At 42.9% G+C, this 12513-nt stretch overlaps 1 long non-coding RNA gene across 2 annotated transcripts in view; it reads left to right on the top strand.

The window, feature by feature from the left end:
- The first annotated feature begins 2493 nt into the window (after positions 1-2493).
- LOC149126015 (uncharacterized) overlaps positions 2494-12513 on the top strand; it is a 71020-nt gene continuing 61000 nt past the window's right edge. The window contains exons 1-2 of one of the 2 annotated variants that reach the window (XR_016234882.1): positions 2494-2880; positions 3090-3178. This is a non-coding gene — a long non-coding RNA (uncharacterized LOC149126015). Of the gene's footprint in view, positions 2881-3089; positions 3179-12513 lie in introns of those variants that run through there. The other variant, XR_016234881.1, reaches the window with a different exon arrangement.

Genomic DNA, 12513 nt, shown 5'->3' with positions numbered 1-12513 from the left:
TGGCGTAACCTGCTGTGCCACAGTGCCGCCCTCTCCCCTTTTAACAAAGCCCTCATTAGCCCAGATAGGAGAGGTTAATTTTAAATAATTAATTTGTAAAGGAGAGAGAGAGAAACTGCCATCCTCTATTTCAATATCCAAATGTCCACAATGGCGAAGAGCTCAATACGGGTTTCCCATGTAGGTGCAGGGACATAAGTACTTGGGCCATCACTGGCTGCCTTTCATAGTCCACCTTGGCAGGGAGCCAGAGTCAGGAGTTTAAATAAGCAATCAATGTGATCTACAGGTGTCTTCACTGCTAGCCCAATGCCCATCTCCAAAGGAAAAGAAAACTTATTATTTTGTGCATGTATGCATGTATTTTTATTTATATATATTTAATGTATTTATATTTACTTATATATATTTAGTATAAATTTTTTACTTTTCCATATTGCTTACTTTGGAGTAGTCATTCTCATTTTTGTTTTCATTTCTTTCTTCCTCAAACAAAAGTGTTCATTTATATATATACACAACACACACAAATATATAGACGTTAGTAACAGTGTATTCTTTTGAATGTTTAGTATCACCATATTGTCAAAGAAAAAAGCAAGAATCCAAATATTAACACTTAGTGTATATTCAAAAGGCTGGTTGCTTCATATAATTATGATAACAACAGTGTTGTCGTCTCAATTCATGTAGGAAGCTGTGATAAAATCCCTTGTGGATCACTGATGAAGTCTGCTGCAGTATGCCAGCCAGCCAGGGCTTCACTGGCGAATGCGTTTGTCATTACCATGGTTGCTGCATTTCGTCTCCTTTGCAGACAAGAGTGGATAATCAGAAACAAGAGATGCAATCCAGGAGAAACCTAGATGAGGCCTGAAGTAAAAATCAAAATGCAATGTGAGCCGGCGCCGTGGCTCAATAGGCTAATCCTCCACCTTGCGGCGCCGGCACACCGGGTTCTAGTCCCGGTTGGGGCGCCGGATTCTGTCCCGGTTGCCCCTCTTCCAGGCCAGCTCTCTGCTATGGCCAGGGAGTGCAGTGGAGGATGGCCCAGGTGCTTGGGCCCTGCACCCCATGGGAGACCAGGAAAAGCACCTGGCTCCTGGCTCCTGCCAGGATCAGCGCGGTGCGCCGGCTGCAGCGGCGGCCATTGGAGGGTGAACCAGCGGCAAAGGAAGACCTTTCTCTCTCTGTCTCTCTCTCACTGTCCACTCTGCCTGTCAAAAAAAAAAAAAAAAAAAAAAAGCAATGTGCAGCCGGTGCCGCGGCTCACTAGGCTAATCCTCTGCCTTGCAGCGCCAGCACACTGGGTTCTAGTCCCGGTCGGGGCACGGGGTTCTGTCCCGGTTGCCCCTCTTCCAGGCCAGCTCTCTGCTGTGGCCTGGGAGTGCAGTGGAGGATGGCCCAAGTACTTGGGCCTGCACCCCATGGGAGACCAGGATAAGCACCTGGCTCCTGCCATCGGATCAGCGTGGTGCGCCGGCCGCAGCGCACTGGCCGCGGCGGCCATTGGAGGGTGAACCAACGGCAAAGGAAGACCTTTCTGTCTGTCTCTCTCTCTCACTGTCCACTTTGCCTGTCAAAAAAAAAAAAAAATGCAATGTGCAGACAGACTTCAGAACACTGAGAAGAGTGGCCAGTGCTGGCCAGCAGCTGAATTGCAAAGCCAACCTCTCTGCATGAGAGGAGGGGCAGGTTAATTACTCTGTGGTTGAGAGGCTTACATGCAGACTTGCAGGATTGAGTCCGAGAGGAGGCCTGACCCACACCACAGCTGCCCCAGTCTGGGGCTTCAGCCTCTCTTCTAGGCTGATCAGTCTGGGGGTTTGGATGAGGCTAATTCAAGGGCTGCAAGGCCCCTCTTGAATCTGAGTATACCTGCTGAACTCTTCCCAGGTGTTGGCCCTTGTTTTCCCTTAATCTTAGCCATAGTCCTCTGGGATATCAGATCCCAAAGTAAAAATCTTATTTATGGATAGAAACAGTACCCAAGATAGGGTGATTTGCTTCTAGTATGTAGACTTAGAGCTCATACTGTTAATTATTTTCATTGTTTAGGTCTGCCCAAACATCCCTTGCTCCTGTGAGCACTGTGAAGATCTTTACAACTCAGTCTGGCTCTATGTTATCTCACTGTTGTCTATACCCACCAGATCTTTCTCCTTGTAGATGGCAAAGTCATAACCCTTGGTTCACAACGACCAAGAGGAGAGGGTAAAAATGCACCGAGCTGAAAGGAGTCCAGAGAAGTGCTGAAAAAACTGTTGGACTCGGCAGGAATGAGCCTTATAGGTAGTAGACTGGCTGTGGATGTTGATAGAAACAAATTCCCTTTAGGAAAACGAAGCTCATGAGATGTCATGGTATTTTAAAAATATGTGCTCCAACGGGACAGTCTGGATGAGTAGACGCAGTCCTAGCAGCACCCTAAATCTTTCTTCCATGAGGCTTGGCACCTCGTTAAATTGCTCTTAGCACCAGCTTCTAACACAGTGGTTCCGAGGTGTAATTCCATCAGCAGCAGCATTTGTTCCATCTGGGTCCCCGTAGGTGTGGTTTAACCAGACCTTCAGGTGCACTGGTTTAACACTAAAATTGGAGGCTGTCTCACGTAACGCTGGCATGAGCCGGTGCGAGAGTATACACGGAGGTTCTGGTGGGAAGGGCTGAGAAGCAGTGCTCCACAAGACGCTTAGTATTTTATTCCATTTTATAGATGAGAGAAAAGGGGCAAGAGCAAGGAGACAGCGAGTTATGAGCTAGTGGGTACCCACATTCAACAACCCCCATTGCAGCTATCATGTTGGATTCACAGAGTTAAAAACAAGTATCCCTTCTTGACTGAGCTTTCCCAGAGCTTGGAGCAATGCCTGGTGCACAGTAAGTGCTCAGATACATTAAATAAGTGAGGACAAGTCCTATTACAGATACTGTGGGTTATTCGTGTCCTGTAAAGGCGAGGGGGGTTTTGGCAGAGTCCAGGTCTTTGGCTGCACAGCGGAAGAAAGACCGAGACAGATCCTCCAGGGGAGCGGGTCTGAAGGGGAGTCTGGAAGGAACTGACCCATGGTTGCTGTGTTCTTTTACAGAGTTCACTGGTCAAATCTCCCCTTGGCCCTGGAAAGGAGTTGGTGAATGTAGTCAGATTTTTATTTAAATAAACTGCTAATATTCAAAACTTAAATGTTTATGAATTTAAAAAAAATCTTAGTGGTTATCAAAGTTTGACACATATAGAGTGAATTTTAGTAAATTTGACACTTACGTACTATCACTGAAATCTAAATAATGAATGTATCTCATGCCCAAAACCTATGCTGTGCCTTTTTATAATCTCTCTAATCTATGTGTGCACTTCCCTGGGCCCAGGTAACTATTAACCTGCTATCACCATGGACTACTTAGCATTTTCCAGAATTTCATGTAAATGAATCATAATTATAAAGTAAGGGCTTCTGGGCCGGCGCCGCGGCTCAATAGACTAATCCTTCGCCTGCAGCGCCAGTGGCACCCCGGGTTGTAGTCCCGGTTGGGGAGCCGGATTCTGTCCCGGTTGCCCCTCTTCTAGTCCAGCTCTCTGCTGTGGCCCGGGAAGGCAGTAGAGGATGGCCCAAGTGCTTGGGCCCTGTACCCCATGGGAGACCAGGAGAAGCACCTGGCTCCTGGCTTCAGATCAGTGTGGTGCGCTGGCCACAACCGCAGTGGCCACTGGAGGGTGAACCAACGGCAAAGGAAGACCTTTCTCTCTGTCTCTCTCTCTCACTGTCCAGTCTGCCTGTCAAAAAAAAAATAAGTGCTTTTGGGGGGCTTGTTTAGCTACTTTGCTTCATATTACAACTTTAGAATTTGTGTCTATTGTTTGCACAATAGTCAATTCCTGTTTTCATGTGGAATGAGCAGTTCATTGTATGGTTACATGATAATCTGTGCACTTACCTGATAATGGGCATTTGGATATTTCGTATCTTTGGCACTTAGAAATAGTTGCTTAAACATTCGTGTATGAGTCTGTGTGGTTGGATGCTTCATGTCTTCCTGAAGTGCAACAGTGGGTTCGTATGTTGGGTGTATATTTCACTTTTTAACAAGCTTCCAAAATATGTGACATAATCTTTGTGCAGTATTTAAGAGTTTTAGTTCCTTAACATCCATATGCATGGTGTCAAACTTTTTAAATGCTATTCTCATTCATAGGTATGGGCATGTTGCATGGTAGCTGTTTAATTCCCATTTCTCTAACTGCTAGTGGTGTTGAGGATATTTTGTATGGAAACTTGTGATTTGTTACCTGGTTGGTAAGTGTGTGTTACATATGTAGATGTTTTCTTATTTTAGATAGTAAGACACATTTTACTTGTGAATGATTTTCCTAGACTGTATTTTGTTTGGCCCTCTTGGAGTATTTTTTGTACATGGGTTCTTAGTCTTGATGAAATTTAACTTACCAATGGTGCTGATTTTGACCCTTTGATTAGGTGTTGTATTTTCCTGTTATTTTCCTTGGCTGGTAACTTTTTTGTTGGGTGCTGAGCTTTGTAGCTATTGCCCTCTTGAGTGCTGGATATGTTTGTGGTTCTATAAATGCATTTAGACTTTGTTGTGTGATGCAGTTATGTTACTTGGGAACATTTTGATGAGTCAGGTCTTGGCTTTGTTTACTTATGTAGGACCAGGGGAAAAGTTTGATATTCTCTGGCTAACTCTATCCTGGTTCTGAGTTCTCTACTTGATACCTTCTCAATTAAGAAGCTTTCCCTGCTGATGGGGGGATTAGACCCTCACTGTTTGCAGGTGCTTTTTTCCCTAGCTGTTACAGAGCTTTTTCTTGTACATGTGGAAACCCTCTGTAGGTTTCTTGGCAGCTGTATCTTTTTAATCTTCTACCTAGCGAGTCCTGGCCACCCCAGCCCTTCCAGACTTGCAGATACACCTGCTTAAATGAGGAAGATGATCGCACTAGGCCTGGGTTCCTTTTCCTGGTATTATAATCAAGATCTGCTCACCAGGCAGTCGGCTGCAATAATCGCAGGAATTGCCCTTTTTACTCCAGATGGCCATGGGTTTGCTGATGTCCTGTATTCTGGAAAAACATTGTTGAACATACATATTTCTTAGATCGTTTGAGGCAAAATGATAAATTGCTAGTTAATAATGTTGGCTTCACAAAGCAGCAGACCTATTTAATTCCTAATACTAAAAATAAGAGGAATCACGTGGGTACATACATGTAGGTGGGGCCCCTATAGAGGTAATGGAAGACGTGCGTTTCCAAAAAATCCTATGGCTTTAAATTATTCTTGCACCAAAATAAGCTTATTTTCTAATTCAATTTTTTTTTTCAAAAATTTTTAAAGCACACTGGTTATTTCCTGGCATTAATGTTGTGCTATCTAGTTTGACGTAAAACACCTTAAGAAGGATGAAATGGCTCTGTGCTGAATATTAAAGACCTTGACCTTGGTAACAAAGTATTAATGTCTCTTGTAAAATACATGTAATAGGAAAATGTACATTTACAATAAAAATGTGCATTTAAATTTTTTACATGTAGTGCAATTCCAGGAATACAATTCTTGGTAAAAAAAAAAAAAAAAAAAAAAAAAAAAAAAAAGTGAGTTCTGAGGGGGAAAAAATGCTATCGTAGGCATCAGATTCTGGAGAATCCCTGAGACAACAAACCAACTTTCCTAAAATGCAGGGTTGCTCTTAGAAAAGATCAGTATTGCTTTACAAACCAATCTTCCCTGTGGCATATGAACATAAAACTAGCGTCAGGGTTTCTCGGTGTAGAGCGCATGGTGGGTGTGCACAAATGAGTGATGGATATGTCTGAGAAGCTGATCCCTGTAGCCATTCACGTCGTTGGGTAGGGTCTGAGGAGGCTGGAATTGATGGACGTCCCTCCAGCCATAATCTCTCTGACCTCCCACAGCGTGCCTTATTAGTACTATCTTACACTTGATGTGATGCGGAAAAAGGACAGGACACAGTGCCCTAGCTTCACGTCCCGTCTCCCGTAACGCTGTGCTCACTTTATAAAGTGATCTTGGCTTTGTTATTTCAAGGGATGACTGACTCGGAAAATAAATTGAGCCAATAAAAAAGAGAATAGGCTGTCAGTAACTATCTGTATTTCTGACCTCTGCTGCCTGAGGGAGGTGTGTGTTTCTTGACTAAAGCACAGTATCTGTAGTTTTTAAGTGTTGATAATGTAAAACAACACTCGCACTTTTGAAAATGTGAATCTCATTGTTTGAAATAAATAGCTTCATGGGGAACTCATTTATTTTATGGCAGCTATGATAGCCTTAGAAAATACACGGTTAGATAACGACGATAGCTTCCGTTTACCTGCCCAGTACACTAGCTTGCCCTTTATAGAACTACTCAGAAAGTGCACTTTGTTTTCCATAATGAAGAAAGATTAACCCATGATACTTAGGAAGCGAGAGAATTTCATTATGCAGCTCCTGTATGTTTTCAGATACAAGATTGTTACAGAAGAGATGTTCCATGCAGCGTTGCATGCATTCTAGCTGTTGGGTTTATGGATGTGCTCTGCAGTATTTTTCAGCGGCTGACTTTTTAAAATTGGAATTTGTGTATTTTAGGGATGGAAGGTTTTATGTCAAGTTCTTTCATTTTTGCATTGAAGGAAGAGGAAACTAACAAAAGATTGGGACACAGGCCTTGAGGTGGTTATTACTTCTAGTAACCTCGGTTGGCTATTGCAATGTAATTACACTTCTTACTTGAAAATTTACTTGGTCCAATACAGTGGAAGTCAGCATTTCTTATGTCATGTGACCTTTGATAGCAGATGAACAAGTGGGAAGTATTAGTAAGTTGCACTTGCATTTATGTAGTAGACCGAAATGTCAGATTAGTGCATTCTGGCCACTGGAATGTAAGTAAAAAGTATAGAAACATATCTCTTGCCTTTATTAGTGTTTTATTTTACAGTTTGACTGGAGTACGATTGACATGACAAACTGTTAAAGGTTGACATGGTTATACAGTCTTGGCAACATCACTGTAATCAAGATGTTGCCTTGGGCTTCATTGTAATCCTTTACCCCACTTGGTATGCCCAAGACAATCACTGATCAGATTTCACTAATATATATAGTTGTTTTCATAATTTTATCTGAGAGGATCCTGTATCATGTACCTTGTTAGGTCTGTGTATCTCCAGAATTAATATGTTGACAGTCATTCATGTCACTGCATATGTTATTCATTCTGTTTGTAACTGAGTAGTATTTTATGTCTACACTAACAGTCATTTGTTAACTCACCTGTTTGTGTACAATTTGCATTGTTTCCAGTTTTTGTCTATAGAAATATGACATTATGAACACTCATGTACAAATCTTTGTATGAAGATGGGCTTTTATTTTTCTTAGGTATATTCTTACGTATAGAGCATCTGAGTTACATGCAAGATATATTATGAGACTTAAACAGGTTGTAAAAAAAAGCTGGAATAAAAAGATTTATTTTTTGTGTATCACTATGCCATCACTACGCCACCGGCGCTGTGGCACAGTGGGTAAGGCTGACGCCTGCAGTGCCGGCATCCCATTAGGGCGCCGGTTCCAGACCTGGTTGCTCCACTTCTGATCCAGCTCTCTGCTATGGCCTGGGAGGCAATGGAGGATGGCCCAAGTCCTTGGGCTCCTGCACCCGCTTGGGAGACATAGAGGAAGCTCTTGGCTCCTGGCTTTGGATCCGCGCATCTCCGGCCGTTGCAGCCAATTGGGGACTTCGCCCGCAGATGGAAGACCACTCTCTCTCTCTCTGCCTTTGCCTCTGCCTCTCTGTAACTCTGCCTTTCAAATAAATAAATCTTTGAAAAAATTTACTTTGATGCAAAAATTTTGGAAATTACTGGTATTTTTTTTTTTTTTCAGAATAAAGTGGTAGCATTTGATGTTCCCAGTAGGCAGGCTTGTGAGTTTCTGCTGTTGTAAACCTGCCAACACTGGAGTTGCTCTCTTAATACAGCCATGTTAAAGGTGTATCATCGTATCTCATGGTGGTTTAATCTGCATTCACGAATGTCTAGTGTTGAACATCTTCAATATAGGTGTCCGTGACTGCTATGTCTTTTGGTAATGTTTGTGTTCTAATCTTTTGTCCATCTTTACTTGTGTTCATATTATAAGAGTTTAAAAATATGTTCTAGACATAAACACTATTTCAAATATGTGTTTTGTAACTGTTTCTCTTATAAGCCTTGTTTGCATTTTAATTGCTGAAAAGTAGATTTTCTTAAATCTGAGGAAGTAGTGTTTTTTAAAGGAATCACCTATGCTTTTTTCAATAATGTTATAGTTGTAGGGGTTTTTATTTTTTTTATTCATCCATGTGAATGAAGGGATCTAAAAAAGTTCACAGAAATGCATGGGTTTTGAATGCTTTTTGCACCCTATTTTTAAATTCCATTTTCCATTTTTTTGGAAATATTCTTGTTTAGCCTTTTATGTTATAATTATTGATTAAGTGAAAGATTTTTTGCTGAAAGAATATTCTCTTTTTTGGTAATATAGGTTGGCCTCAGTTTACTTATGCTACTTATGTTTTTTTTAATATTTATTTTATTTATTTATTTGAAAGAGAGGAGAAGCAGAGAGAGAGAGGTCTTCCATCTGATGGTTTACTCCCCAGATGGCTGCAATGGCCAGAACAGTGCCAATCTGAAGCCAGGAGCCAGGAGCCAGGAGCTTCCTCCGGGTCTCCCACGTGGGTGCAGAGGCCCAAGGACTTGGGCCATCTTCTACTGCTTTCTGGGGCCACAGCAGAGAGCTGGATTGGAAATGGAGCAGCCGGGACTAGAACCAGCGCCCATGTGGGATGCTGGTGCTTCAGGCCAGGCCGTTAACCCACTGCACCATGGCACCGGCCCCGCTACTTATGTTTTTATTAAACTCTGCTTCTTGGCAAGCTACTTTTTTGGTTCCCTGTGGCTTTTCTTTGGTCCAGTATGCTGTAAAACAGAAGTCTTTGAGATCCCTGCTGTAGTTTTAGTTATAGGGTGAATGATACAGCGACTCGAGATGTTAATCTAATCTCAAGAATTTAAGGGAAAATCAAAGTGAATATTGGGCCGGTGCCGTGACTCAATAGGCTAATCCTCCACCTAGCGGCGCCGGCACACCGGGTTCTGGTCCTGGTCGGGCACCGGATTCTGTCCCGGTTGCCCCTCTTCCAGGCCAGCTCTCTGCTGTGGCCAAGGAGTGCAGTGGAGGATGGCCCAAGTGCTTGGGCCCTGCACCCCGTGGGAGACCAGGATAAGTACGTGGCTCCTGCCATCGGATCAGCGCGGTGCGCCGGCCGCTGCGGCCATTGGAGGGTGAACCAATGGCAAAAGGAAGACCTTTCTCTCTGTCTCTCTCTCTCACTGTGCACTCTGCCTGAAATAAATAAATAAATAAATAAATAAAAAAGTGAATATTGGCCTCTAATGTCATAAAGACAACTGTTTTTACATTAATCATTAAAAAATATCTTGTCTCCCAGCGATAGAAGAATCAGTGATTCAAATATCCTGATTGAAGGAGTTCTCTGAATGAAGAAATCAACAATGCAGAGGAGATGTGTATTTAAATAAGTTTTGAAGTACTTTTTGGCATGTTTTAATCTTCATACTCGACCAATTCTCTAGTTACTGTAACTGGAAACTGAGAAGGAAAACATAAGTTAGACGAGAAAATTGGGCATTTGGCTTTGTTTTTCAGTTGAATCCCTGCGTGACTGAACTGTTTGGGACACTTCCAAACAGTGCCCAGAGGCAGTCCTGAAATGATTGACTCCAACTCTGTAATTCTCTAGCACAAGACCAGAGCTATGCGCAGTTTGAACAGATTCTGAGGAGCAGGGTTTGAAGACATTGGCCATCCTGTGGTGATAATTTGTTTCTCTAACACACTGAGGAAAGCTCCCATGTATACTGGTGTTCATCAACAGAATCTTTCCCTCCCCCTTACTGATCTTGTTCTGAGGGTGAAGCTCAATCTGGCTCTGTTGTGACTCCACACGTGACTCTAAGCTTAGATTGGTCAGCTTTCCAAGCTGTTCACTTCCTGGGAGTAGTAAATGATAAACCAAACAGATGGGCTAGTGAGTGTTTGTTGATGGGCGCTCACAAAACAGGAACAGACAAAATCCGATGGAGTCCACAGCTTTTTCCACCCTGGGCAGCTCTGGCAAGCTGGAGACTGTATCAGTTGTGAAGGCACAGCTTGGTATGTGTGAATATGAGAGCATCCCAAGCTTTGGATTCAGACTTGGCAGATTACATTGAAGAAATCCAAGCACAATATTTGCTGGGGCCTATGGAGAAAACCTGTTTGCTTTTCTTCCCTTATTATCTGCTGCAATGACTTCAGATTCTATTTAGCCAAAACCAGCAAGATAGAAAAGAAAGCTGGCTGAAGATGGGCATTTTTGAGGAACTTTAAAGTACAGAGCGATTCTATAGTTGCTAACTTACATGTCCAAAATAGACAGTTTGACTAAAGTTTGTCGCTCCCCCTCTTCGTGGAGGAACGACACAGGACCCTGCGCTGTTCTTTCGTCTGCTCGGCCCTCCCCGGGTTTGCTGCTGGTTCTTCCCGGGTTGGCTACTGTCCCTTCCACCTCCGTGGAAGGGCGGTTCCCCCTGCCACATTCCCCACTTCCGCAGGGGAGCGGCACACCGCCGGCCGTCTCTCTCGGGGGCTGCACAGGTGTTCCCTCAGATGTTCCCCTTAGATGTTCCCGGTGCATGCCGTCTCTCTCCTCCTTTATAGTCCTCTTCCACCAATCCCAACTCTGCTACCCACACGCCGAGTACGCTGCTCTCCTCCAATCAGGAGCAAGTCCTACAGTTTATTGGCTGAACTGGAGGCAGCTGTGTAGAAGCTGTTTTCTTCTCTCCCAGCGCCATATTGTGGGAGAGCAGATGCACAGAATAAGTCTTAATTCCAGTAACAGTATAGTCCGAGTTGCTCCCCACAAAGTTAATGTTAAACCTCCAGTCATTAGCTCTGTGACTGTGGGCATTTTAACTTTGCTGGGTCTTAGTTTATCCATCTTCGAAAGAGGATGATAATTGTGTGGATATTGTTTGTTTTTAGCACTGCTTTAAGTAAACCACATGGAGAGTTCAGTGCTGTTACTCATTACTTAGCTTTCTCGTAGTTGTTGCAGTTACGACTTTTGTCATCCTCATCATCGTCGTCTTCATCGTCATCATCATAAGACTTGCTTGAGGGTGCTCAGAGCTCCTGAGTGGCCAGAGAGATGGGGAAAACCACTCAGTGACACTGTAGCTACTGTTCTGAACTGTTCAGCTGATCCGTAATAGTAACGGGGAGAATGTGCTGATTTGTCATCCAGGCTTCTTGCTTCCGCCTGTATTGGAATGGCTCCTGGTAGAACCAGTTAAGCTATTCACACACCCACACATGGACACTAGCCATGCTCCTACTGGGAAGGAATGCTCTGATCTGCAGAGCTGGCATTTCTTTATATTCACAATCTTCTCTCTCATCTGTCACACTGGTCCTAAGTGGTATCATTGTTTGCATGTGACTAACTTCATCTCTATATCAATCACCATCATGAAGAACATGCCATCCAGCTAGGGGAACCTAGGTTTTATTCATCTACATTTTATTCATCGTGGAACTTTTTGTTGCAGCCATGTTGCTGACTCTGATCATCCCTGTGGTCATAGATGTGCAGCCCTGCTGTGGCCTCCCTTCCTTGTGTAGGATAATACATACAAATGAAGTGGAAACTTCAGATCAGCTCAGGAAAATTGGTGATTTATCCAAGCTGAACAGGGTTCACCTAGATCTGAGAAGTGAAGTAGCCAGTATGCAATTCAAGTATGTGCTTAGTTCTTCAGTAAAACTAGGCAAATTAAAAAAATTTATTTTGAAGATTTTTTGAAGAAAAACAATAATATGGTCATTATTGGAAAAATACAGAATTTTGTTATTTTAATGAAAAAATTTGGTATCCAGTGTCAACTCAATGCTTAAGTTCTTTCTGGTTATATTTATGGAAAATGATACTTAGAACCTTATATTGGGGTGCTAGATTTAACCCTTATTTTTGGAACGTTCTGCTCCAAAGCATTTTCAGTGGATAGAACTTGAAAAGCTATGTGTGCATGTAAGTAAATGTGCTTATATGCATACACATGTAAAATGATTTATGCAGTAATCTTTTTGATGGTCATCAAGTACACACCAACACTGAAAAACCATGCTATGTTTTGTACTGAGAAACCTATCAGTGTTTTTCTGTTTAAAGATTTTATTTGAGGGGTAGAGTTCCAGACAGACAGAGAAAGAGAAAGGTCTTCCATCTTTAGTTCACTCTCCAAATGGCCACAATGGCTGGAGCTAGGCCCATTCAAAGCCAGGAGCTTCTTCCCCAATGGGTGCAGGGGCTCAAGCGCTTGGGCCACCTTCCATTACTATCCTAGAACACGAGCCGAGAGCTGGATTGGAAGAACAA

This window comes from Oryctolagus cuniculus, chromosome 6 (genome assembly GCF_051225735.1).
Source record: "Oryctolagus cuniculus isolate XC-2025 breed Fujian yellow rabbit chromosome 6, ASM5122573v1, whole genome shotgun sequence".
NCBI lineage: Eukaryota > Metazoa > Chordata > Mammalia > Lagomorpha > Leporidae > Oryctolagus > Oryctolagus cuniculus.
This window is presented reverse-complemented; position numbering and strand designations above follow the sequence as displayed.